This window comes from Eptatretus burgeri, chromosome 1 (assembly GCF_056783735.1).
Source record: "Eptatretus burgeri isolate ZD-2024b chromosome 1, Ebu_testis_v1, whole genome shotgun sequence".
NCBI lineage: Eukaryota > Metazoa > Chordata > Myxini > Myxiniformes > Myxinidae > Eptatretus > Eptatretus burgeri.
Genome location: NC_140961.1, coordinates 103,542,789 through 103,568,215, shown reverse-complemented (window position 1 = coordinate 103,568,215; position 25,427 = coordinate 103,542,789). Strand labels below are relative to the sequence as shown.

Sequence of the window (25,427 nt, the reverse complement as noted above, 5' to 3'; positions counted from 1 at the left end):
CACTCAGCTGCTCAAAGTAAGTTAATACCACTCAGCTGCTCAAAGTAAGTTAGTACCACTCAGCTGCTCAAAGTAAGTTAGTACCACCAAGCTACCCAAAGTAAGTTCGTTCCACTAAGCTGCTCAAAGTAAGTTAGTACCACTAAGCTGCTCAAAGTAAGTTAATACCACTCAGCTGCTCAAAGTAAGTTAGTACCACTCAGCTGCTCAAAGTAAGTTAGTACCACCAAGCTACTCAAAGTAAGTAGCACCACCAAGCTGCTCAAAGTAAGTAGCACCACCAAGCTGCTCAAAGTAAGTTCGCACCACTAAGCTGCTCAAAGTAAATTAATACCACTCAGCTGCTCAAAGTAAGTTAATACCACTCAGCTGCTCAAAGTAAGTTAGTACCACTCAGCTGCTCAAAGTAAGTTAGTACCACCAAGCTGCTCAAAGTAAGTTCGTTCCACTAAGCTGCTCAAAGTAGCACCACCACGTGGCACCAAAACTAAACTGCTCAAAGGAAGTAGTACCACTAAACTGCTCAAAGTAAGTAGCACCATCACGTAGCACCACCACTAAACTGCTCAAAGTAAGTAGCACCACCACGTAGCACCAACACTAAACTGCTTAAAGTAAGTAGGACCACTAAACTGCTCAAAGTAAGTAGCACCATCACGTAGCACCACCACTAAACTGCTCAAAGTAAGTAGCACCACCACTAAACTGCTTAAAGTAAGTAGTACCACTAAACTGCTCAAAGTAAGTAGCACCATCACATAGCACCACCACTAAGCTGCTCAAAGTAAGTAGTACCACCATACTGCTTAAAGTTGTCCCTCCACCATACAAAAGCAAGTACACACAGCACAAAACTACAACTTCGTGAATGATCGAGCAACTTATCAGTGATAACAAACCATTTTGTTGATGACGTATAACTGAAACACAACTTAAACTTCCAAAAATGTCCCCTATTTGACAATGGCATGAAAACAATAAGATGTAAACTGATCATTAAATGGAAAGCAGTTCATTTCACAGGTTTTCTTTACAACGATCCAAACACATATTACGTATACAAAAACAACCAATTTTTCACCACACCCTCATCCCTTCTCCCAATACCTGCCCTTTTCCTTCCTTCCAATCTCATTTACTTTATACCCCCTTCTAACATATGACCGTCCCCTCACTTCTCTGCTGTATCTTCCCCCTTAACCCCACCCATGTCCAACTTCTCAAGTTTCCAATCTTTCCCCAACTCCTCTCCTTAAACTTTTACAAAATGAAACTACAGAGTTCATAGAACACCTTACCCCACACAGTCTCGTGAAAAAGGATGTGGGAAGAGTATTTTAAACTCTTGCTTTGCATTTTGCATATTGTTGCACTCCATACTTATTGCAGTGATTACAACACAGTTATCAAAGGCCAAACTTATGCCAAGGCTTCTGCGGTTACGATTAGAATCCTCGAACGTTAATCAGCAAAAATCCGAAGATCAACCAACCTCCCTCCCTCCAGCCTTTTGGTGTTTATATACCTCATTGAAAAGGAACAAAAACGACGTAAAGGAAGTGATGAATTCAGCTACGATTAACATCCTAGGAACGCAGCACACAAGACAATGTTGATTGAAGCGCACACGTTCCTGAGCTTACAGTTTAACGACAGCAAAGATGACTTTCTACAAGAGTTAAAATAAATGCCGACTCTTTCGCTTCTCAAATAAAAACCATTTTAGGTATGTTCTAAATACTCCAGACGGGAACTGAGAATTTCCGCAATGACGAACTCGTTTTGTTCGGCAATTCCTATGGGAATCCAAAGAAGATGGACGATGCCAACACAAATGCATGCTTTCAGCAGCAGGAAGCACTTGGGCTGCAGCACAAGGGGGAACTTTGTTGCTGATGAGAACCTGAAAGTCTGAGAAAGGAACAAGATGGACTATAAAACCGGCCAGCATAAGGTACCCCAAGGTGCCCAGAACCGCAAATCCCGTCAATAGCTCAGATGTTGTTTCAGGTTTTGGTCACGCCATGAGTGGGGTCACCTTGAATGACACAGGTGCAGTTCCCATACATGTGCAGGTGGGTTCATGTCATGTGACTTTATTTGATATTATATTTGAGGTTCACCATCCCCATATCTGCATCGAATGTAGCCAACGCCTCTGAACGGGATCGACGTTACAGTTACAGATCTGGTCGAGTTTAAATGAGAAAATCCATCAACCATTCAATTTCTTATCCAACGCATTTCCTTTAAAAGCAAAAGATCAAAGTACTTTATAAAAAAGGAAGAGGTAAGAAAAGTATAAATTTCTAAAAAGCAACCGACCTCAGCTCCAGCTACACTCATACAGTCTCGTCCATCCGGCCTTTCCCAGGCTGCCAAGGTGGCACGTGTTCTTCCAGAGTCCTCCACCTGGTTACCCTTCCAAATCCTCAGCCGATGCTCCTCCCAACCTGTATCTATTGTCCTTCTCTCCTCATCTGCACAACCAAATCCCTGTATCTATCATTTCGTTTCAAGAGTGCTGCCCATCGTCACCCCATGCTTTCGCCCATACCACCTCCGCTCTTTATACTTTCTTTCACTCAATGCATAGTCATAATCTCCCTGTTCCCTTTAGATCCCCTGTCCTTCTGCCCTCTGTTTATCTCCTCAGTGAACCTACATATATATTAGCAAAAAAATCAATGTAACATTTAGGCAGGGAGAGAACGTGCTCAATCGCACGATCATCCCCATGCCTTGTGTTGGAACATTTAGCAAGATCCTTTCACTTTCACATTGCTGTTGATTAAATTATGAATGAATATGCCGTCACACGGAGGGACGCAAACCGCACCGTCCCATCTGGTAGCACTGGGTACACCGTCACATGGAGGGACGTCAACACAGTTCTCCCATCTGCAAGCATTCACTCGTGGAGGTTCAAGATTACACGGTACGTTTCATAAAAGGTGGGGTATTTTGTGCCGGTAACTTGGCCAAATTATAAACGCATGCCATAAAGAATGAGGTTGTAACCACGCAACAATGAACGATTCAAACTCGCAGTCAAGTCAACCTGCGATATATGCAGCAGTGTTCATTTTCCCCGAGCTATGATTCCATACTTACCAACTCTCCCACTTGTGGAGGTGGTGGACATCATGTTTTTATACTTGAACACCATACCAATTTGATTGCCTGACGACAGCGAAAAACACCGCTTTCACAACATCAGTGTCATCGAAGTTTTTGATCGATGTTTCATGTTGTGACAAGGTTCCTGTCGGCCATCGGGCAGATTGCCCTCGATGCAGCGTGAAAAATCATATCCGCAATCTCATTGCATCCGATTGTATTCAAAGTGCGCGACCTCAAATCACAAATGCTGTCCCATTTACAATCATCATTGGTCCACGAAACATGGATTGGTTCTCATGGTTGACTGACATAAGGAAACTCAGAGCAAACCATTGTACCCATGAGAACTGCGCACACCTGTGCTACAATATCCGCATGCACGAGTCGTGTGCACAGTAGGATACGCGCACGCACGCACGCACACACACACACACACACACACACACACACACACACACACACACACACACACACACACACACACACACACACACACACACACACACACACACACACACACACACACACAGTTGACCAAGTGGAAAGACAGTGACCGACCAAAATCTTCGTGCTCGGTCCCAAGCATCCCAAAATCTTCGTGCTCGGTCCCAAGCATCCCAAAATCTTCGTGCTCGGTCCCAAGCATCCCAAAATCTTCGTGCTCGGTCCCAAGCATCCCAAAATCTTCGTGCTCGGTCCCAAGCATCCCAAAATCTTCGTGCTCGGTCCCAAGCATCCCAATGTCTTCGTGCTCGGTCCCAAGCATCCCAATGTCTTCGTGCTCGGTCCCAAGCATCCCAAAATCTTCGTGCTCGGTCCCAAGCATCCCAATGTCTTCGTGCTCGGTCCCAAGCATCCCAATATCTTCGTGCTCGGTCCCAAGCATCCCAATGACACGAGGTCATTGCGGTAGATGTACCTTAAGTCTGGATTGGAGAGTAGGGCATGAGCAAGTCGAAGTTCATCTTTAAATTTGAGTTTATATTTCACTCATTAATTAAAAACAAATGTTATACATTATAAAATTCCAAACATATGAAGAAGTTACATGTTAAAAAAAATAATAACAATTAAAAAATAAAATAAAACTGAAAAACTTAACTTCAATCAGGAAAACATGATTAGTCTTCGAATCTACAAAACATCCCGACCGTGGGAGGAGGACACATCTCCCTCTCAGATCATCACAAACACACCTGCCTAACCCCCATATCCTCCCTCTCCCAGATGCTCCAACCCCCCCCCCCATCATGCTTCACCTCTCCCCCTGATCCTCCCTGCACCCACCCCCTCTCCCTCCACGATTCGGCCTCCAGGCCCCTGATTCTTCCACCCTCCCCCGATCCTACGCCCACAGAATCCTCCACCACCTCCTCAAGATCCTGCCTGCCTCCCCCGATCCTCCCTCACTCCTCGATCCTGCCTCCAGCCCCACCGATTCTCTGTCCCCCAAGTACCCCCCCCAGATCCTTCATCCCCCCAGATCCTACCCCTCCCAGATCCTCCATCCTGCCCCCTCCCAGATCCTCCATCCTGCCCCACCCCAGATCCTCCATCCCCTCCCAATCATTCACCCCCATATCCCCCCTTCATCCCAGATCCCCCACAATCGTCCCACCCCCTGCCCCTCACACCACAGATCCTTTCCAACCCACTTCTTTTTCTTCTGTCATTGTTGGCAACGATGCGACACAGCTTGGTTGCAGCGGGGGGGGGGGGGGGGGGATAAGCACAGAGAAAGAGAGACCAGGGTGCGCTAAACATCTCGTGCGCGATATAAACGACCAAGGCAGCACGTGGCGCACGCGCGTGAACGAGGCAGCACGTGGCGCACGCGCGTGAACGAGGCAGCACGTGGCGCACGCGCGTGAACGAGGCAGCACGTGGCGCACGCGCGTCCACATATCGACAGGAATGAACGTCGCTCGGACCACGTGCTTCGCGCTCATTCCCCACACAGCACGGACACGACCTTTCGAATGTCCACACAACACGGACTCCACGCGGTCACGTGTCCGGACCAACGAAGGTACGTGCGTCACGTGCTCAATAATTACTCCTCCCGAACAGAACCAATCCCTCCATCAGGAGCACTTGGCAACATGAAAACCTCGTGATACCTGAAATGGAAAATCATTTGATGGAGGGCAGCGCGACAATGCACCGTCACATCGAGCCGGTACTTACAGGTGAGGAGTACTTACAGGTACAGGTGAGGAGTACTTACAGGTACAGGTACAGGTGAGGAGTACTTACAGGTACAGGTGAGGAGGCTTCAGGCGACTCGGCGCCTTGTTCGGCACCCTGTTGAACACGCCGTGTTGGATTCCTGCCGAACTTGTTATACATCCCAGTCCGAGGTCCAGCGAGTGCGCGTCGACCTTCCCAAGTGGAGTCCAAGCGAGCGGAGAGTGCGCAGTGAGTAAGAATCCCGGTTCGGTGCAGTGAGTGATCATCATCACCTCGTGTCCCGGTCACAACCCACGTCCACGTCCACCGTGGTCCACCTGAAACACCCTTTGGATGTTCGGGCCGCGGACCGTGCGGGGAGAGACCGCGACGTTCCCCCTCACACCTCTCACTGCGCATGGAGCGCCCATGTGGTCGGTGGGATGGAGAAGTGCGTCTCGCTCTCTCGGAGGGACCGAAAGGCGGGGAGGGTGTGAGGGGAGGGGCTGAGAGGTTTGGGCGGGGTTCGAGCTCTGGAAGAGCGGAGAGGTGCGGGTTGGTTCAGAGGAAGCATTCGCTGCTCAAGAATCGTTTGAATGACGGCGTTTGGTTCGACGCCATCTATTTATTACGTACGCACGAGGGAAGGGAAGGGGTGTGTGCGTTGAGTATGTGGGATTTATTTTTCGGAGGGGGGGGGGGAGTTGTGAAGGAGGTTGATGTGCTGAGAGATGTCACCGTTTGCGTACATAGTAAACAGATGCCCATCACTACCTGCACTCCATCTGCTCATCACTACCTGCACTCCATCTGCTCGTGGCTAAACAACTATGTTTCATGGTCATTTGCCACAAATTTAGCAAAAAAACAAAAGTAACTGCAAGGGCACCTGGTGGAGCGCACACCTCCGCCATAAAAACATATCGCGCTCAATACATTTTTGAGACATCATGCCATAAAGTACTGTATCGTTTTTGGCCACCATCCTTCAATGGGGAAGAATCACTAAAAAAAAAAAAATTCTCGTATCTAGATCCGGATCCGGATTCAGATCTTCACCAAAATCTAATCAGTCCGTCCTTGCCACACACCCAACCTGTCCACCAAGTTTCATCCGAATCCGTCAACAACTTTTTTGGGATATCCTGCAAACAAACAAACATACAAGGAATTGCCGGAATAACTTTGTGATATCTCGATGATCTCTGAAAACCAAAAACCTGGAAATCAATTTGGTTCTTATAAGTCGATAGTGCGACTGTCTCATGAGTTATAGCACTTAGTTTGGTCATGATCATAACTTGGAAGTCAATCGGACTTGAAATGGCGTTTTTATCGCAATTTGAAAGTTTTGACCCAATCCCCCTGACATTCGACCCCCGACCGCGAAGAAGCGTGGTGGTGTGACACCCCCAATGAGACATATGGTTGAATGCAGAATTGGAAGATGCACATTTTGGATTTGGTTTGAAGTCGATACGACCATTTTAGTGGACGTTATTGCGAAAATAAGAATTTCGGTTTTTCGGTGACCTTGACCTTGATCTTTGACCTAGATTCACCAAAAACGACAAGTGTCTAAGTTGGACCATGGCCGACGTCTGTAGCCAGTTTGGTCATGATCGCTGAAACGATGTGGCTGCTACAGCGTAAGCAAACACACAAAAAAACAGACAAGCCAGTAGGCAACATGGGTGGTCGCTATATAATTGCATACCAGTCATACAGTTTTTGACAGATCGGGCTGAAATTTTTTGACAAAGAGGGTGATGATAGTGCGCATAAAAGACTGGAAGCCGATTTTTGATTTTCGAAAAAAAAAATATATAAATATTTTTCGGATTCTCTCAAAAATTTCAAAGTCCCTTTGCTAGGCATCGGTGTTGTCCATAGCAACGGTGCTCCAAAGCATTCTCGATCCTGGTATGAACCTACCTGTCAAGTTTCATCAAAATCGGTTGACTCCTCTGGCCTATAGAGCTGTCCATTACATACAAACAACCAGACAGACGGAAAACCTGAGACTAAGGGTAGTCGAGAAACCACCCAACAGACAGACAGACACACAGAATGACACACAAAACCTCCTTAACCCTTGATGGTGGAGGTAACAAGAAAAAAAGCAGAGGTTGCAGACCCTTGCCAGGACTTTTGTGTGGTGTTTGTGTACCGGTGTGTTATGTCATTAATAAGAGAGATGTAACTAGAACTGACATTTTATAACTGCTGGCAGTGATGACCGGGTACCAAGACGTCCAGCTTTGATCGGACACCTGACCCTGACCCGTGATGTTTATTATTATTCAATTTAATTCAGACAGGGATTGAAATAAATTAAATTCAAATCAAATGGAAGACCAAATAGGTACAAGTCCTGCATTGGAGTCATCAGAAGGAACCAGAACAAGCAAAAAGCAAAGATGATGTCATCAGGAGGAACCTGGATAGGATTCTGGTTTCAGCTGCTACTCCTCCACCCTCAAACCCATCCAGGCACAGCCAAGTGAGCCTTTTTCAAAAAAAAATATTTAAAAAAGTGAAAAAGAACCCAGATCAAAATAAAAATCGAAAAAAAACCCAAAAAGATACCACACTGCATATGCAAGAAGTAAATATTCCCCTCGGACACAAACACTTGGCTTCAATGATGGTGGAGAATAAGTACACAATAAGCAGCACGTCATCTAAACATGCTTGAACATTAGTTCTCATTCATTTAATTAATGGCAGACACTGAACATTCCCGCCTTTCCCATGGAATCACAACTTCAATGAATCAGTGATAAATCTGCAACACATGAACAAAAGCAAATTTGCTGCAATGTTTTCAACAGACACGATTTGCTCGATTTGGAAGGATTCAACAATTTCGAGAGATGGAGTTGTTTTTTTTATTTCTGATAATAAAAACTCCATTGGTGCAAAATTTTACATCCATTGAGCTTCAAGTTTAGCCAGTCATACAAAAGGTTATTGTTTGGCCATTGTCTGATGAGCCACACATTGTGTGGTAATTCCTTGATTGTATAAACCACCACTTGTGAATTGTGATGGTTCAGTGTTATACTATACCAGTGTCTGTGCCATTCATCGAAGCAACAACATCTACGAGTGATGAGCAGTAAGTGTATAACTTCAATGCTCAGATGGGAACACCAAACAAGACAACTGGAAACACACGAAAGGAAGAATTAATCGATATGCATTTGTACAGGCTGTAACAAGGGTATCCTACGGAACCAGCACGAAGTATACTCATTGCATAAGGATGGTCACACACACACACACACACACACACACACACACCTGGGAGAGCTCCATTCCACTTACTGGAACCCATATAAGGAAATACCACACACACACACACACACACACACACACACACACACACACACACACACACACACACACACACACACACACACACACAAACACACCTGGGAGAGCTCCATTCCACTTTCTGGAACCCATATATGGAAATACCAAACACACACAAACACACGCACGCACGCAAACACACACACACACACACACACACACACACACACACACACACACACACACACACACACACACACACACACAAACACACAAACACACAAACACACAAACACACAAACACACACACACAGCGGCACCACGTTTCCTTTTCAGGTTAGGTCATCTCGATTCTCGAAGAGATGAACTTGTATAATGGGTTGTGACGTCAGGATGTCTGTCTGTCCGTCCGTCCGTTGACTTTTTGTGATTTTTGCTACTACTCCCTTATGACGAGGCTGATTGTTCTGAATCGTGACACAGGAATACAAGACAGCAGCCCCAACAATTGCTCGGGCTTCGATTTTTCAATTTCGGATCATGGGGGGGCTCCCAGGGTTAGTTAACCCCCTCAAACTTCAGTAGCCCCCACAATTGCTTGGGCTTCGATTTTTCGATTTTGGATTAAGGGGACTCCTGGGGGTGGGGGGATTACCCCCTGAAAATCGGGATCCCTACTCCTCCCTTATTTACCAATCAATTGCTCTGAAACACGATCGAGCCCTTCTACTCGATGTTCCTCAGGATTGCTCAGTCATAGATTTTTCGATTTCGGATCAGGGGTCCCCCCCACCCCCACTCTTGGGGTTTCTCCAAAATCGACTCCAGTCGAACGTCCATGATATTTCCCAGAAATTTGGATTCAGCAGAGGACTGAACTACAACCTCAAGAGATGACAATTAGCCCACTCGGGGCTATTTTTTTGACATACATGATCTTAGGCTCCTGTAGTGGTGCTGCCTGACACCCATGGACATACATCCGAGCATATGTGACGCAACACAAGACAGTTAGACGAGACAAACACAGCCAATGAGCTTGGAGAAAGTGTCGACACTTTCAGTACCAGTGAGGTCAGAACCACAATCGGGGAGGACATTTCCTCAGGAGGATATTCCTCCTCCCCGTGGATGCTCTTAAGCTTTTAAATGCTGAACGCCAAACAAATAAGCGGCAAGTACCATTTCAAGTCTTTGGCATGACTCGGCTGGGGTTTGAACCACCGACCTTCCAGACTCGGAGCAGACGCTCTCACCATAACATTACCAAGGTGAATAAGATATTGGTTACTATCCTTTAGCGTTGGCTCATATTGAGGTTATTTGCGGAATAGGATTTCCGGCTGAGGTTTCTGGTTCATTAGGAGTTTATGGTTTTGGAGTAATGTAAAGACTCGGAATCCGAACAATATGGATGTCTTTTCGACCATTCCAAAATGGTGACCCCCCAACGTGATCCAAATGGACGGGAAAGGAGTTGCAAGCATATAACCAGTCGCCGGGAATGAACAGTCAGTCATGCCAGCCCCAGACACTCAACCGGTTTTATCGGTGGTCGCTGCTTTGATAAAGCTGCCGCCATTCTGGCCGAGCAACTCACAATTGTGGTTTACGCAAGCTGAAGCCCAATTCAAGACACCAGAAAATATTTCTACAGGGTTGATGCAGTTCAAATACATTTTTGGCTCCTTGTGACTCAAGTACGTGATGGAAGAGAGAGATATTTTACTCCAGCCTCCAACTAACGACCCGTAGACTTCTTTGAAGGCCATGCGCATAAAGCATACGACTGCCTCTGAGCTCCTCCACTTTTGGAAACTTCTTGCAGCCAAAGATTTAGAAGATTAAAGACCCACACAACTCCTGCACCACATACAGCAGCATCTCAGAGACCGCCATGCCTCTTTCGACCAGTCGCTCCTTCATGAATTGTACGTATGTGCAGCGTTTACCACCACATGGACGCATGGTACTCAAAGTTAACACCAAGCTGGTAGTATCCTCCATCAGAGACCTGGCTGATCATCTCATGGACACAGTTACACCGACCATGGCTAATATGACACCTCCACCGCAGCACGTCACACAACTCCAATGGCAGATCTAATGAAGCTCATCCTGGAGCCCATCCCCAGCCATGCCCATTTCTGTGTACATCTTCTCAGGACAGAGAGAGATGCCATCCCTCATATTACCATTCACCTTCGGTGAACACCACAGTTTGCTGTTGGCACCACTTGACTTTCGGTGCTAATCATACTGGCCTCAGGGAAATTACAAGTCCCAAAACAAATGACACCAAACTCACCTGGGCCACAGGTCAGTCACCACCTTCTCCTTGTAGATCATACTAGCTGACTCCATTTTTCTCTTGGAGATACAGGGGCACAGGCAACCATTGTGTCACTGTCTGCTGCTGAATGGAAAATCAACAGGAATATTCATGACATGCCGCTAACAACAGTGTTATTGCTACTTTTGGAGAACGCCTCCTCCAGCTTGATTTCGTTCGACGTCGCTCATTTCTCTGGCTGTTTACCATTGCTCACACCAGCTACCCCATCCTTGGTGTGGATTTATGACACCATTTCAATCTCATCAAGTACACATCAAACATCATCGTCCATTGGATGCCTCGATACAGCTTAGTGTTCTTGGTAAAGCATCCACTGTTTCATCGCTGAATATCAAATGTCTTCCATCCCTGCCCAGGTGCCCTTTTCAGAGAGTACTTTGTGACTTCCTGACCATGAGACCCCCTGTTTTTGTGCATGCTTGCTGACTAGCCCATGGGAAATGATGTATCGTCTGTCAGGACTCAGGAGTTGGACTATATTTTACAACATGGGATCAACAGACCATCATCCAGCAATTGGGCTTCACCGCTACTCATGGTACCTGTGGATTGGTTCCCGGTTGCAGGGGTTACTGGTTCTAAAACAACGTGACTCTTACAGACCATTACCCCCATTACATACATTCAGGATTTCAATGCCACACTCCGTGGCACTACAAACCTCTTCAGGGTTGACATTCCCATGGATCCACATGACATCCCAAAGATAGAAGTCACCATGCCTTTGGGCCTGTTTGACTTGCATTGACAGGACTTTGACGTCATCATCAACCCCACGAAGTGCATATTCGATGTAAAGGTGCAGATTATTCAGGATTTTCCGTTACTGTCATATCAACGCAAGTTGCAAGAGTTTTTTGGCCTTGCCAACTTTTACCAATAGGAGGAGGGGGCTGGTAAATGTTCTGGAACTTAAAGTTGCAATGTATGGATGAGAGTCATGGTCAGTGAAAGGAAAGAAGAGGAAGAAGATTGAGAGTTTAAAAATGTGGTGTTGGAGACTAATGTTAAAAAAAATTCCATGGACTTCAAGAAGAACAAACAAAAAAAATCAGTTTTTGAAAGACCAGAGACTTCGTGGAATGCTTTACTTCATGCAATGTTCAGATATATAATGCAATTGAAATAAAACAATAATTTAAAAGATCGTATAAAAAATATTCCGCAAGTTTAGTGCCATTGCTGCATGCTTATACACCACCTTATCAAACATGTCCATGCACTGTGGATGTTTTTTTGGAAAAATAATCTTTTTGTTCTACAGTGATCAAGTATCCGTCCCATAATCCACAGATTGGTGTGTGTGTGTGTGTGTGTGTGTGTGTGTGTGTCACATTACTCCTGTAGTTCTGTGCCGATTAGGCCTACATCCAGACTTGCTACATTGGATCAGCATGACCCCAATTAGTGCATTTGAGGGTGGGGGGTGGGGGGGAATTCTCTATGTAAATGTGTATCATGTGGTGCCACCTCAAGGTGGGGGAGGGTACTACAAGTCTCCACCATGAACTGTCCAGTATTCCTGTCCCCACGTTGAGGTGTTTTGAATTACGCAGCGAGAGGTACTGTATTTTGGAGAGGTATTTTGAGTTACATGTTTGAATAAGGATAATAACATAACACCACTGGCTGCTCCCTTTGGGAGCACGTGCTTCTAGTATAATTAAATTGATATAAAATAAAGATTGCTAAAGTCGTGTTAATTAAAATAAAAAAATCCGGAACTTTACCGCCGTTGATGCAGTGGCTATTACACCGCCTTATTTAACAGGTTACATTAGTTTTTATGTTTGTTGTTTGTGTCCTTTATGACATCTTTAAAACACAGTAAGTTTCCTGTTTGAAATGATTTTCAATTCTCTTTGACTGTCAGACAGGCAAACAGAGTAAAAATAGGTTCTCACCCTTCTGTGCACATGCGTGATCGGGACAAAATCAGAGCCAAGTTAGTGTTAAACTGCAGGTTCGTTTTCCGATTCATGTTCCGATTCGTGTTCTAAATATAACAGTCAATTGAAATGAAGTTGTTGCTCAATTTTAAACTGACGTTTGTGGATGGACGGATGGATAGATGGATAGAAGTGAACCAATTGCTTAACCCTGCTTTTTGCTCTGTGTATGTGGAGTAATTAGACCACCATGTACATTTGAAACACTGATCCTAAAACAGAAACTGTCATACTTTGGACACATCATGTATGCATAAAACGAAAGTCTGGAGAAATCAACCACACTGGGTATTGTTTAGGGAGGAAGAAGAAGAGGCAGACCTTGTATGTGCTCGGTGGATGGAGTAAAGGCTGCAACGTTGTCTCTGGCAGAGCTTTGAGAAGAAGTGTAGGATTTGGAGGTTTGGAGAAAGCTGATGATGAATGTCACCAGTCGTCAGACACGAATAGATGGAACTAGATGACGAGATGATAACTTTTACTTCAATTTATTCCAAACACAGCAACAACACTCCAACCACTGAATGAGTTGCTCACAACTGGTAAGTATCCTGAAGTGTACCAATGGTCGGCGCCAACCATGTCAGCCTTCCACACCATCAAAGACGCACTGACCAATGCCTCATTCCTGATTCATCTGAAGACAAAGGTGCCAACAAGCTTGATGGTGTCCACGTCTGAGGTCATGATCGGCTTGACCCATAACCAATTCATTGTTGCCAACTGGCATTCACTGGCCTTCTTCTCTAAAACACTGAAAACAACAGAGTGCAAGTACACTGCCTTCCATTGGGAATTCCTCACTGTGTACATTGTCATCAAGCACTTCCCTCACTTCCTCGAGGCCATACAATAATTTGAAATTTATTTTTATTGAAAGTAAACCCTTGGAAGGGTAAGAAAGGATTTCCCATCTTTTGTCTCACATGCAGGTTCCACCGCCAAAATAGGCTTAATTGGGAATAACATTGGGGAATCAGAAGGTGAATCTGAGTAACGGGTAATTCGTATTAGAACACAGTTTAGCTTACTAGCTTTCGGCAGTTTATGGGATCAAAGATCCCAGCACGAAGGCATATTGAGTGTGCAAGCCTCCGACGTGCAATACATTTCAACTTTACTTTTAGCTTCTCAAGATTCACACTCATGCCGAAAACAGAGACAAACAATTGTAAGTGCAAAGTCCATTTTATTAGTCCAAATTGGGCAAAACTTTGGCTTCATTCATTCATTCAGTTCAACAATTTGATTTTGGAAATAGTCTTTCACTATTACTGTGAGTAAACATTAATTCCACAGTGCTGAGAACATCTAATCAAATCCATCCATCCATTGGGACCATACTCTGCACAAAGCATCAGTGCTGCCAAAGCAGTCTCCTGGGCTATTGGGCACAATCCTAGACAGGTCAGCACTCCAACACAGGATACTCAAATGGCTCAATCATCAAAGCAAGCTGGTACTCATTTTGCCAACCTCAGAAGAATGACAGGCTGAGTCAACCCCACCTGGTATTAATTCAACAGACAAGCAGGATTTGTACTCAGGATCTTGAGATCTCAAGCCCACCACGCTAACCATTCAGACAACACCAAGCATCTAATCAAATAACTGTCCAAATACAGCATTGGAGTATCAAGAGGAACAAACAGACAAAGATTGAGTCATCAGGAGGAACCTAGATAGGATTTGGGTTTTGGCTGCTACTCCTCAATGCTTAAACCAACCAAGTGGACAAAGTGGACGAACAGCCAATAGTTGTTATTACCGAAGTGGACACAGGGCCAATTTTAGTGGACAAATGGCCAATAGTTGTTATTACCTCCACCACCGAAGGTGGACATAGGTTAGGTTTTCACCCTTGACTGTCTGTCTGCTTGTTTGTTTATCTGTAAGCAGGATATCTCAAAACGTTAGACAGATTTGGACGAAATCCAAATTTGGAAAGGTTGGGTGTGTGACAAGGATGAATGGATTCAATTTTGGTGAAGATCCGGATGCGATAATTTTTGAAGTGATTCTTCATCTTTGAGAGATGGGGCCTAAAACTATATACTGTATTGCATGATATTTCAGAAATTGTGGATGGATTATGACAAAACTTGGTGGATGAGTTGGTGAGATGACAAGAACAAGCCAAATCGATTGTGGTTCAGGTTAGCAGATCTACTCTATATGGGAGACAAAATGTAAACTGTTCAGCCTGGCAGTGGTATGCGTTCTACTGGTGCCATTCTAGTTCCATTGTGTGTTCACACTCAGCATTTGATGCTCCGTAGTTGACGCCATTGAAAAGAAATATTCTTTGTGAGGAATAAATGATTAAATCAGGCAAAACAAAATGAACAAGAAAAACAGCAATCGGAGGTTGCAGACCCTCACCAAGACTTATTTTGCGTGGTGTATTTTGTGTGGCGTTTGTCTAATAGTGTGTTAAGTAATTAAGAAGACACATAAGTAGAACTGCTGCTTTATCACTGCTGGCAGTGATGAGTGGGTACCAAGACATCCCACTTTGATCTGACACCTGACCCTAACCAATGACGTTTTTTTTATACATCATTCAATTTAATTCAAAATGAGATTAAAATAAAATCAATTCAAATCAAATGGAAGACCAAATCGACACAGTCCTGCATTGGAGTAATCAATTGGAACCCAAGCAAGCAAGAAGCAAAGATGAAGTCATCTGGAGGAACCTGGATAGGATTTGAATTTCAGCTGCTACTCCTCTACCCTCAAACCCATCCAGGCACAGCCAAGTGAGCCTTATTCAAAAAAAAAAAAAACCCATATCAAACAATTAAATAATTATGCTGCCAGACGATGCATCCGATGAAGTTGAAATTTAAAACTTGTATTCCCCATCTTAAACCGCTGTCACACCTTGACGTTTTAGCCAGCGTATGGCAACGTATCAAAGTGTATGTAAAACGCTGGCGTACGCTGAACTATTGATGCTTTTTTTTTAATTTTTGAGCATATAATAACGTGTTGGACGAATGCATAACGTATTCGTAACGTACACAGAACGTTTTAATCACATATAGATAACTTATACCAACGAATGCTGAGCATGTTGTCAGCGTTCACAACCTATGCCCAACGATAGTCTAACTTATGCATATCGCACGGCAGCGTATCGCGGACGATCACGTGGCATAGGCTATTAATAGGCTGTGGATCGACAATTCAAATCATAACCGCACTCGACATCAAAGTGTGAAGCCGCTGTCACACCTTGACGTTTTAGCCAGCGTATGCCGACGTATGAAAAATTTGCCGAACCAAGCTGGCACACGTCGAATACGTTATGGGTAAGTTTTGTATACGTTAAGAGCATGCTGGCATACGTCGTAGTACGCTAGCATACGTCATTGTACGCCAAGTACGTCGAGAAATTTTCAGCACGTTGAAAATTTCTCGACATACTCGACGTATGACACACATTCCGCATACGCTGGCATAACTTGTAGGCTCGCTACGCGAACGTTGACACACGTCGACATACGTTACTCATAAGTCGAAACACGTCAAGGTAATGGTTACGGTCAGTGTTCCAGACTCCATTTTTTTTTGGGGGGGGGGTTTCTTTTTTTCTTCGGTATGATGGTTATGATTTACATAGTTGAGCGGCAGCCTTTTAATTATATTACACAATAACCGAACTAGAAATCGAAGTGTCGACATCACGGTCATACCGAAGAAAAAAAAACAACCAGGGAGTCTGGAACACTGACGCTAACCATTACATTGACGTGTTTCGACTTATGAGTACCTTACAAGTAACGTGTGTCGACGTGTGTCAACGATCGCGTAACGTGCCTCCAACACGTTACTCATAGGTTAGAAATAAGTTTCGGGTACGTTAAAAATCACTTTGACGTGTTTCGACTTATGATTAACATAGAAGTAACGTGTGTCGACGTGTGTCAACGATCGCGTACCGTGCCTACAACTTATGGCCAGCATTATGCGGAACGTGTGAGTCATACGCTGGCATACGTCGGCAAATTTCAAGCATGGACAATTTGTCTAACAGCTCGGCAAACTACGACATTTGCCAGCGTACTACGACGTATATCAACGTGCTCTTAACGTATACAAACTTACCCATAACGTATTTGACGTGTGCTGGCGTTTTAGCCCAATTTTGCACATCAGGCATACGTTGGCTAAATCGTCAAGGTGTGACAGGGCCTTTATTAGATCATAAATGTGACGTTTCACATCAATTGATTAAGCAGTTCCAGAGAAAGCATTATTTAATAGTTTTTTCTTGATTCCAATATGGCTGCCAAACCATGTGACCCATCAATTATTCCTTAAATGTGTATGCCCATGGCTTGGGGAACATTTGTGTAAAGTTTCCCCTTGATCTGTTCTGGAGAAGATTTTTATAGGTTTTAGGGTAAATCCAATATGGCTACCAAACCATGTAACCTCTGACATCATATGCGTAAACCTTTTGTTCCTCATGGATAGGTGGTCATAAATATAAAGTTTCACCTCAATCTGTTCAGCCACTTCAGAGAACTAGATTTTTGAAGGTTTAAAAAAACAAACAAAAAAATGGCTGCCGAATCACATGGCTGAAGACAATCAATTTTTTTTCTGTGGACATTTTATCCCTAGATGACCCTCAAAAATTTTCATACTGATCAGATGTAGCATTCTGCATCTGCAATTATGACATCATAATGAAGGCACCTATGACGTCCTCAAAAAATCACACTTCCTCCTCATGAGTACTTGCCATGTGCCAAGTTTCAATATTTTCCTTGGTGCAGTTTCAGAGACAGACATCCAAAGTTTTTCTATTTTTCCAACATGGCTTTCACACCACGTGACCTATGACATCATAATTATGATTAAAAGATTCCATATGAGTAGTTGCACCAATGCTGAAAATTTTATCTCAATCTGGTATGAGGTTGCGGAGAAATACACTAAAGTCCTGTCCAGACAAACAAACAGAGACAGACAGACAGACAGACAAAAAAATAAAAAAATAACAGACCCAAACACAATGCCCTCTAATTCGGCGAGGGTAATTATAGAGTTCAAAGAACACATTGCCCCACACATTCTTGAGAAAATAGGACATGGGTGGGGTCTGCGAGCAACAAATTTGATTGGTTGAGATGTTGTAACATGAAATATTTTGTCCAGGTTCTACTAAACAAAATGTTTTTATTTTATTTTAACTGCCATCATGGTGATTTGTGATCTACATTAAACAAAGTATGTAATTCGATTGAAATAAGATAAAGGTTTTAAAGGTTGCAGAAAAAAAACTTTTGGAAGTTTACTGCTGTTGAAGCAGAATCTTTTACACCACCGTATTTGACATGCACATTAGTTATTCATGCCTGTTGTTTGTATCCTTTATGACATCGCTAAAAACAGTACATTTCCTGTTTGGAATGATATTCAATTTTGTTTGACTGCCAGACAGGCAGATAGAGTAAAACAACTATCTCACTCCTCTTTGCACATGTGCGATGGGGACAAATTCAGAGCCAAAGTGCTGTAAAACTGCTGGTTTGTTTTCCTATGAATGTTTTCCGACTCGTGTTCAAGGTATAACCTCGAAGTGAAATTAAGTAGTTCCTCGATCATAAACTGACGTTTGTGGACAGACAGACAGACGGACAGAGAGATACACAAACAAAGTGAACCAATTGCTGAATCCCGCTTTTTGCTTTGCACTCACGTGGTAATTTTTTGTTGTTACCTTATCAACATTCCATTTAAAATGTATTTTCTGAGTCTACAGGACATCATAATTCAGCCATGTGGCTTTGGAACTCATCAAAAGGTTTGTTCTCTTTTTGTACATTTAAAATATTGTCCATGACGTCGTATGATTTCACCAATTTTGATATTTGTGAAATTTTGAAATTTTGGGGAAATTCTTGATGAAAAAAAGGCACTTAAAATTCGTTTGGCGACAGCTTGAGCAATCTTGAGAATGACCATCATAAGGAAAATCTCTGCCTATTTGCATGAAAAATCTCCTCATGGGTTTCACAGAAGTTTAAAATGTTAACAGACAGATGGAAGATGACAGGACATGGCAAAAGCTCATCAGAACAAACAGTAGTTCCAGATTCACTGCAATACCATGCAGCACAAATGCCATAACCATTTCACATAAAGCAAGCAGATTATAATTCCACCAGTATGTTTTAGCCAGAAAGCTACTTTGGCGATTTTCCTATTCTATGAAAAAAAATTTCTGACAACAAAACACAGAAATTGCATTCTTCGATGACATCGACTGTCCTTAATAATATATATTCATATCCTGTATATCCTGTCCTATATATTCATAATACAAGTTCTCTCACAAGGAACTTTGATGCAGATAGAGGAAATTAGGTCAATCAACACCTGTGCTATTTTTACCAACATATGGTTGTTTGTGATCTATCTATTAAAGTTTAAATACTGAGCATTAAGCAAGCAAGCATCAAGTTACATTTTTTCAACTCCATGGTATGATTTGGTTGCGGTTTGAACCACCGACCTCCCATATTCAGGTCAGTGGATACCCTCACCATTGCACAACGGAATCTGGTTGAATTGTGTTACATGAACTATTGTATGCAATAACAGAAAAAGTATGTATAAGAGTGCCCTTACATGATGTCATCTCAAATACCATTCTGCAGCTGCATAACACCCCCCTTCCCCACACCCTCCTCCTTATCCCCCTTTCAAACTTCCAAATCTTTTTTGAGTGCTCTCTAAAAAAATCATCCACCTCGAACTGTGGTCAAGCAACTTCAAGCAAATCAGAGGGCTGTAGGACCGGTCCTTAAACACCTGAAGGGTCACAAGACCCCCTATACCGTAATTTCAAGTCAAATGAGACATTTTAATATAAAAAGAGCTGCAGTATATATTAAATTGTACTGTATAAACATTCAAAATGTGATTATGGATTGAACACATCATTCGAAAAGAGAAGACATTTCGTCATCATTCTAGGCTTCTTACGTAATGTTAACTCTGGGTGATAATATTTTGTGTGAAGCATTTAAATTGACCGTTCATAATGTTGAGTGCAAAATCCTGGAGGGGAGGAGAGAGGGTTGAGAAAACGTTGGGGGTGTTTGGGCTTTGGATGGGGGAGTTCCTGAGGGGAGGGGGTGCAGGTGGATGCATTGTGGGCCGGAAGTTGCCCACCAATAATCTAGAGCCTTTGATAAGTGATCCCGTGATGGAAAGGCATAGTCGCACCCATCATGCTTTGTTTGCCAGAATTCTTGTGTTGAGTCACAAATGATGTTACAACAGGAACACGTGCGAGCTATTCGGAAGGAGTTTATCGCCAAAACAAACAGCAAGCCTCTGTTGAACAAGGAGTCTCTTGGAAAGAGTGGCACACGATGGCTGTGGATGGCTTCCAAAGAGCTACAATTCATGAATGGCCTGTGACATCAGTAATGTCAGTGCACAATTATAATTACCTTTGGAGGTGAATGCTGAATTTCATTTTGAATAAACGTCGTAATGATTACCCATCACAAGAGCATCTTGTGTCCTTATGGGAAAATGAATATCCTCTACAAGATGAAAGTCCAAATCATCTTCACGAAATCCCTTTATATACACAGAGAAGATATAAGCTCATGGAGGACTGAATAAATGCAAATGGAGGATTTCTGCACTGACAATGGAGTAGTTGAGAGAAGGATAGTAAATTAACTCGCTTAGCCAGAGTAACGAGTGAGACTTGCTCTGCAATACATGTCTCCTGGGTCCCAATGAATGTTCGGGAGATAAAAATTAGTTTGCGCTTAATGCATGCTCGAGCCGGTACTGGAACCACAATGAAGAAGAAGAAACTCTCTGACGCACAATGTTCGGCAATATAAAGGGAAAATAAGTTTTCATTTTCTGATATCCTTTGTAGACTAGAAACCAATAAAGACAACTCGGATAACAAACCGGAGATGAAAAAAAAAAGATTTCCTTTAACACACGCTCAAGCCGACACCAGGCCTGGGGCCTGCCGATCTGTGCTGCTTCATGCAATGGCAGCGCATGATTTTATTGGAGTGGAGTCAGACCAGCTGTCCAGCCATTGGTGTAAAGCAGTGGGGTGGAATAAGGACAGCTGAACACTGACCCATGTATAATATCATATTTTCTAAATTTAAAAAGGGTATAACTGTGAAAAATTGACCAAATGCCCTGAAACTCTAACTTTTTCTGTAACTTATCATAATCAAGCCATGCACCACATTTCAGTTGCATACATTAAACAATATGGTTTTAAAAAAAAAAAGTCAGAAGAACCACAGGTCCAGTAGGGGATTAATAAAAAAGTCACAGCTATGTGTTGGGCCACTTTGAGATTGTGAGGAGCCATAATGTTGCAAGACAGTCAAAAGGAGGACATTCCGCAAGGAGGGGACACAGCCCCAGGGAGACGAAAGGGTGGAGGTGGGTGAAAGGGCTTTGGAAAGGAGTGGGATAAAGTAAGGAAAAGTGTCTGACAGGTAAAAAAAAGTCTCATAAGAAAAGAATGGCCTATTTTCTTTCATGCAAAATTAGAAGTATACTCCACCAAAAAATTAAGCAACAACTTGTGAACTGTGAAATAAATTATGGATTCACAGTTCGGAATTCTCTTCGTCATAGCTTAAAATCACATCTCCCACAGATTCTGCCAACATGTTTGCAAAGTCCCATAACAATAACCTTTATAAATTGGCCACCCATATGATCCAAGTTAATTCAGGAATGGCTGGGTGTCATTAGCCCGTCCCCACACATCGCAGGAGATGGGTTTTGCAACCGCTTCGATGTGTCTGTCTGACTGTTTGTCCGAGCCATAACGTTTTTACTATTTGAGCTTTTGTCATCAAATTTTCAACAAAGCTTTGTTATGATAATATTGAGAAGACAAATACATAATTTGGGCAAAAGGACAAAGGTCAACATCACATAAAATCATCAATTTTCATCCAATTGCCATGAAATTTTAACATTTTGCAAATTGGGTCACTGAATTGGTTCACCAATCAAAAGCGAGAAGCCGATTTTTTTTTTTTTTTCAGATCAAAAGAGGTCAAGGTTGCATAAAATATAAATATGTAAAATAATCAAATAAAAAAAGTGACCCAATTCATCAAGTAACCTGTGTTCTGTCAAGGTCAAAGGTCAAGGTCACAAAATCAATATCCATCTACTTGACTCGAAATTTGAGCAAGGTATGCATGTTGGATCGCTGAAGTCTGTTACTTTGGAGGTCAAAATGTCAGGGTCGCCTAAAACCGTCAATTTGTATTTTTACCTGTGCCAAACGAAGGTGGAAGGAGGTTATGTTTTCACCGCTATCTTTCTGTTTGTTTGTCCATTTGATATTTGCAAAATCGAAGATTTTTCAAGTATATTGGTCAGTCGATTTTGGTATTCTGTCTGTTTGTCAATCGCCTCCAGGTCACAATTCTAAACCAATCGTCATGAAACTTTACCGAGTTGTAGAGGTCATCTCAACTGGACAGAGGGCCAAAGGATAATAAATTGTCAGGGTCAGGCCAGATGAGATCTGTGACTTGTTACATGTACCATGTAAACATGAACTAACCCGTTTCATTGTCGGGTTGTTGGCGATTAAACCATCTCCCCACAAGGTTTCCTGGTATGGACACCCAGCAGGATTAAAAACAAAACCTGTCAAAGGGTGGATGAGCTCCTTGTGAGCCAACGGCCATCCATATATAGTGCCCAACTGTGTCTGCGGAAGTCCTCTGCAAGTTAGGTTACTTTTTTTTTCGGAAGTTGGTGGCAGGATTTTCACTCCGGCCACCGTAAAACCCTTCACTCCGCAAAACACAGAAATCTGAAAACCCACTCCATGAGAGCACCTCCAGTGCAGCTGCCCTCTACAGGTCAGCTCATCAGATTACGGGATTGGGGCAAAGCCTTTGGGACCCCCACACTTTGATGAGAGGAAGAAAACCATGGGGTGACCTTCGTGGATCAGATTACAGTAGTGTGTGTCGGGGTGGTGCTGAGGTATCGTCCACCACATGGTGGTCTCCTTGGCTTCACATGAGGCAGTCTCTTCAGGTGGGTACCTGGCATGTCCTATCCCTAAGCGAGGATGATCACCTGCCTCTATTATCGTCTGAACTCAAGCATTTGAACATCGGTATTGCAGCACTCTCTGAGGTTCAGAGACCGGATATTGGTGAGATAATGGGTGGTGGTTACACATACTATTTGTACAGTCGCTTTATTGGTTACCTTACCAAAGGAGTTGCTGTATCTGTGTCCAATAAGCTGACTCCAATGATAATTCCGGGAGCGCCGGTCAATGAGCATATTATGAGACTAAGGATTCATCACTCCTTAGGTGTCATTTCCCTGGTCTCTGTTTATACTCCGACTGAGGTGAGTAATCTCACCGTGAAGGATGAATTCTATGCCACGCTCGAGTCTGTGGTTGATCAGCGTCCCAGGTGAGATACTCTTCTCATCTTGGGGGATTTCAATGCATCAACTGAAACTGATAGGGATGGTTATGAGACGTGTGTTAGTCCCCTTGGGTCTGAAACTGTGAACCAGAATAGCGATAAGTTCCTTGACTTTGCAAGAAGTCGTGAACTTAGGGTGGCGAGTACATGGTTTCATTGCCCGCAGGCTCATTGCTGGACTTGGTATTCCGGCGCTGGTGGTGTGGCAAAGGAGAATGACCATATACTCATTGACTGTCACTGGAGGACGGTCCAGAACTGCAGGGTCGACTGGAGTGCTCAGTTCCTCAAAACCGACCACAGTATTGTGGTAGCAACTCTGAAGTTGCAGCTTTAATCCAGGAGAATGGCACCATCCCAACCTCGGCTGCATGCTGGCAAGCTAAAGGATGAGAGGGTAGCTGAGGAGTTTGCAAACAGGCGGAGTGGAGATTTGTGGGGTCTGGGTCTTTGGGGAATCCTGAAGAGCTGTGGAGTGCCTTCAAGACCACCATTCTTGATGTTGCCGATGGATGTCTTTGAACTCACCAGAGGGCAAAGAAGAATTTTGTCTCTCAAGAGACAATGGATAACATTGACCACCTTTGCAGGTCCAGGCTTAATGGGAGAGCTGGGCTGTTCAAGGAGTTGAGGCGTAAACTGCACATGCGCTGAGGGTGGACAAGGAACCATACATGCGAGGAATATGAGCGGGTAGAGCATCACCTCTGGCCAGGTGATTCTCATCCTGCTTACAGTGAAATTCATGCATTGCATTCCTCAAAGCCCATCCCTTGGTGCACTGCAGTTAGAGCGGAGGGTGGTGGGCTCTTGACAGAGGAATCCGAATTAAAGGCCAGCTGGGCCGGTTACTTTGAGCGTGTGTGCCAGGCTGATCCACCAGCTGTCAAGTTGGATGTCAGGGGTGTTGCTATCCCATTTGCTGACACTCTAATCAACTGTGATCCACCTTCATTTGTGGAAACACAGGTTGCGGTGAACCGATTGAAATGGGGTAAAGCTCCTGGGATTTGTCGCATCCATGCTGAACTTCTCAAGGCTGGTGGAAATGCTGTACTCGTGTGCAATTCTGTACTCTGCCTGGAACACAGGCATCATCCCAACTCACTGGAAGAAGAGCCTTGTTGTCCCTCTCTGGAAAGGGAAGGGTGATGGCCAGGATTGCAACAACTACTGAGGGGTGACGCTGCTCTCAGTGCCGGCAAGGTCTTTGCTCGGATAATACTTGATCGGGTTCACCACTTTCTGCTTGAGTACCAGTGCCCAGAGCAGTCAGGCTTTTCACCAAAGAGGTCAATCATTGACCATATCCTTGCCCTTCAGGTCCTCACCGAATGCAGACGAGATTTTCGGCAGGGGCTGCTTGCAGCGTATTTTGATTCTGGCAGATTCGGTGAATTGGGATGCCCTCTGGCGGATTCTTGGTTTTCGTGAGGTGCCACCAAAACTGATCAAACTTATGTGTGAACGATACTCTGGTACTGAGGGTGCTGAGAGATGTGTTGATACCATCTCCGACTTATTTCCCCCCCCCTCCGGAGGGAGGGTGCGGGATATTGTAATCGTCCAGTTTGTTTGTCTGTTTGTTTGTTTGTCTGTCTGTCTGTTAGCAACTTTACGGCAAAACGGCTTTTGCAAACACTGTCAAATTTAATCCACAGGTGGGCAATGAACCTTGGCCGACCGCATTAACTTTTTGGGTCAAATTGGATCAAAGGTCAAGGTCAAGGTCATGAAAAGGTCAAAATCGTTTTTCGCTCATAACTTCATCAAAAATGATCTGATTTACTTCAAACTCAGCTTATTGTGAACCTTATTCTATTTGTCACTTACAATCCTACCCATTCCTATAGTGAAAAATGCATATTTGTGAAGATCGGTCGGGTCCGAATTTTTGGGGGTCATAGTCATCGGCCAAAATTACAAATTTTCAATTAAAACTAAAACGTGGTTACGAAAATACAACTTTACGGTCATAACTTCGTCAAAAATGGTTTAATTGACTTCAAACTAAGA

The 25,427-nt window shown here is 43.7% G+C and overlaps 1 protein-coding gene and 1 long non-coding RNA gene across 4 annotated transcripts in view; one reads left to right on the top strand and one right to left on the bottom strand.

Moving 5' to 3' along the window:
* The window catches only part of LOC147035090 (uncharacterized), a 243,267-nt gene extending 237,750 nt beyond the window's left edge, over nt 1-5,517 (bottom strand). The window contains exon 1 of the long non-coding RNA XR_015061301.1: nt 5,380-5,517. This is a non-coding gene — a long non-coding RNA (uncharacterized LOC147035090). The remainder of the gene's footprint in view (nt 1-5,379) is intronic.
* Nucleotides 4,787-25,427, top strand: part of LOC147035089 (uncharacterized) — a 41,184-nt gene continuing 20,543 nt past the window's right edge. The window contains exon 1 of one of the 3 annotated variants that reach the window (XR_015061300.1): nt 4,787-5,152. The gene's annotated coding sequence lies outside the window, so the exon portion shown is untranslated. Of the gene's footprint in view, nt 5,153-5,195; nt 5,313-5,429; nt 5,542-25,427 lie in introns of those variants that run through there. The other 2 variants (XR_015061298.1, XR_015061299.1) reach the window with 2 other exon arrangements.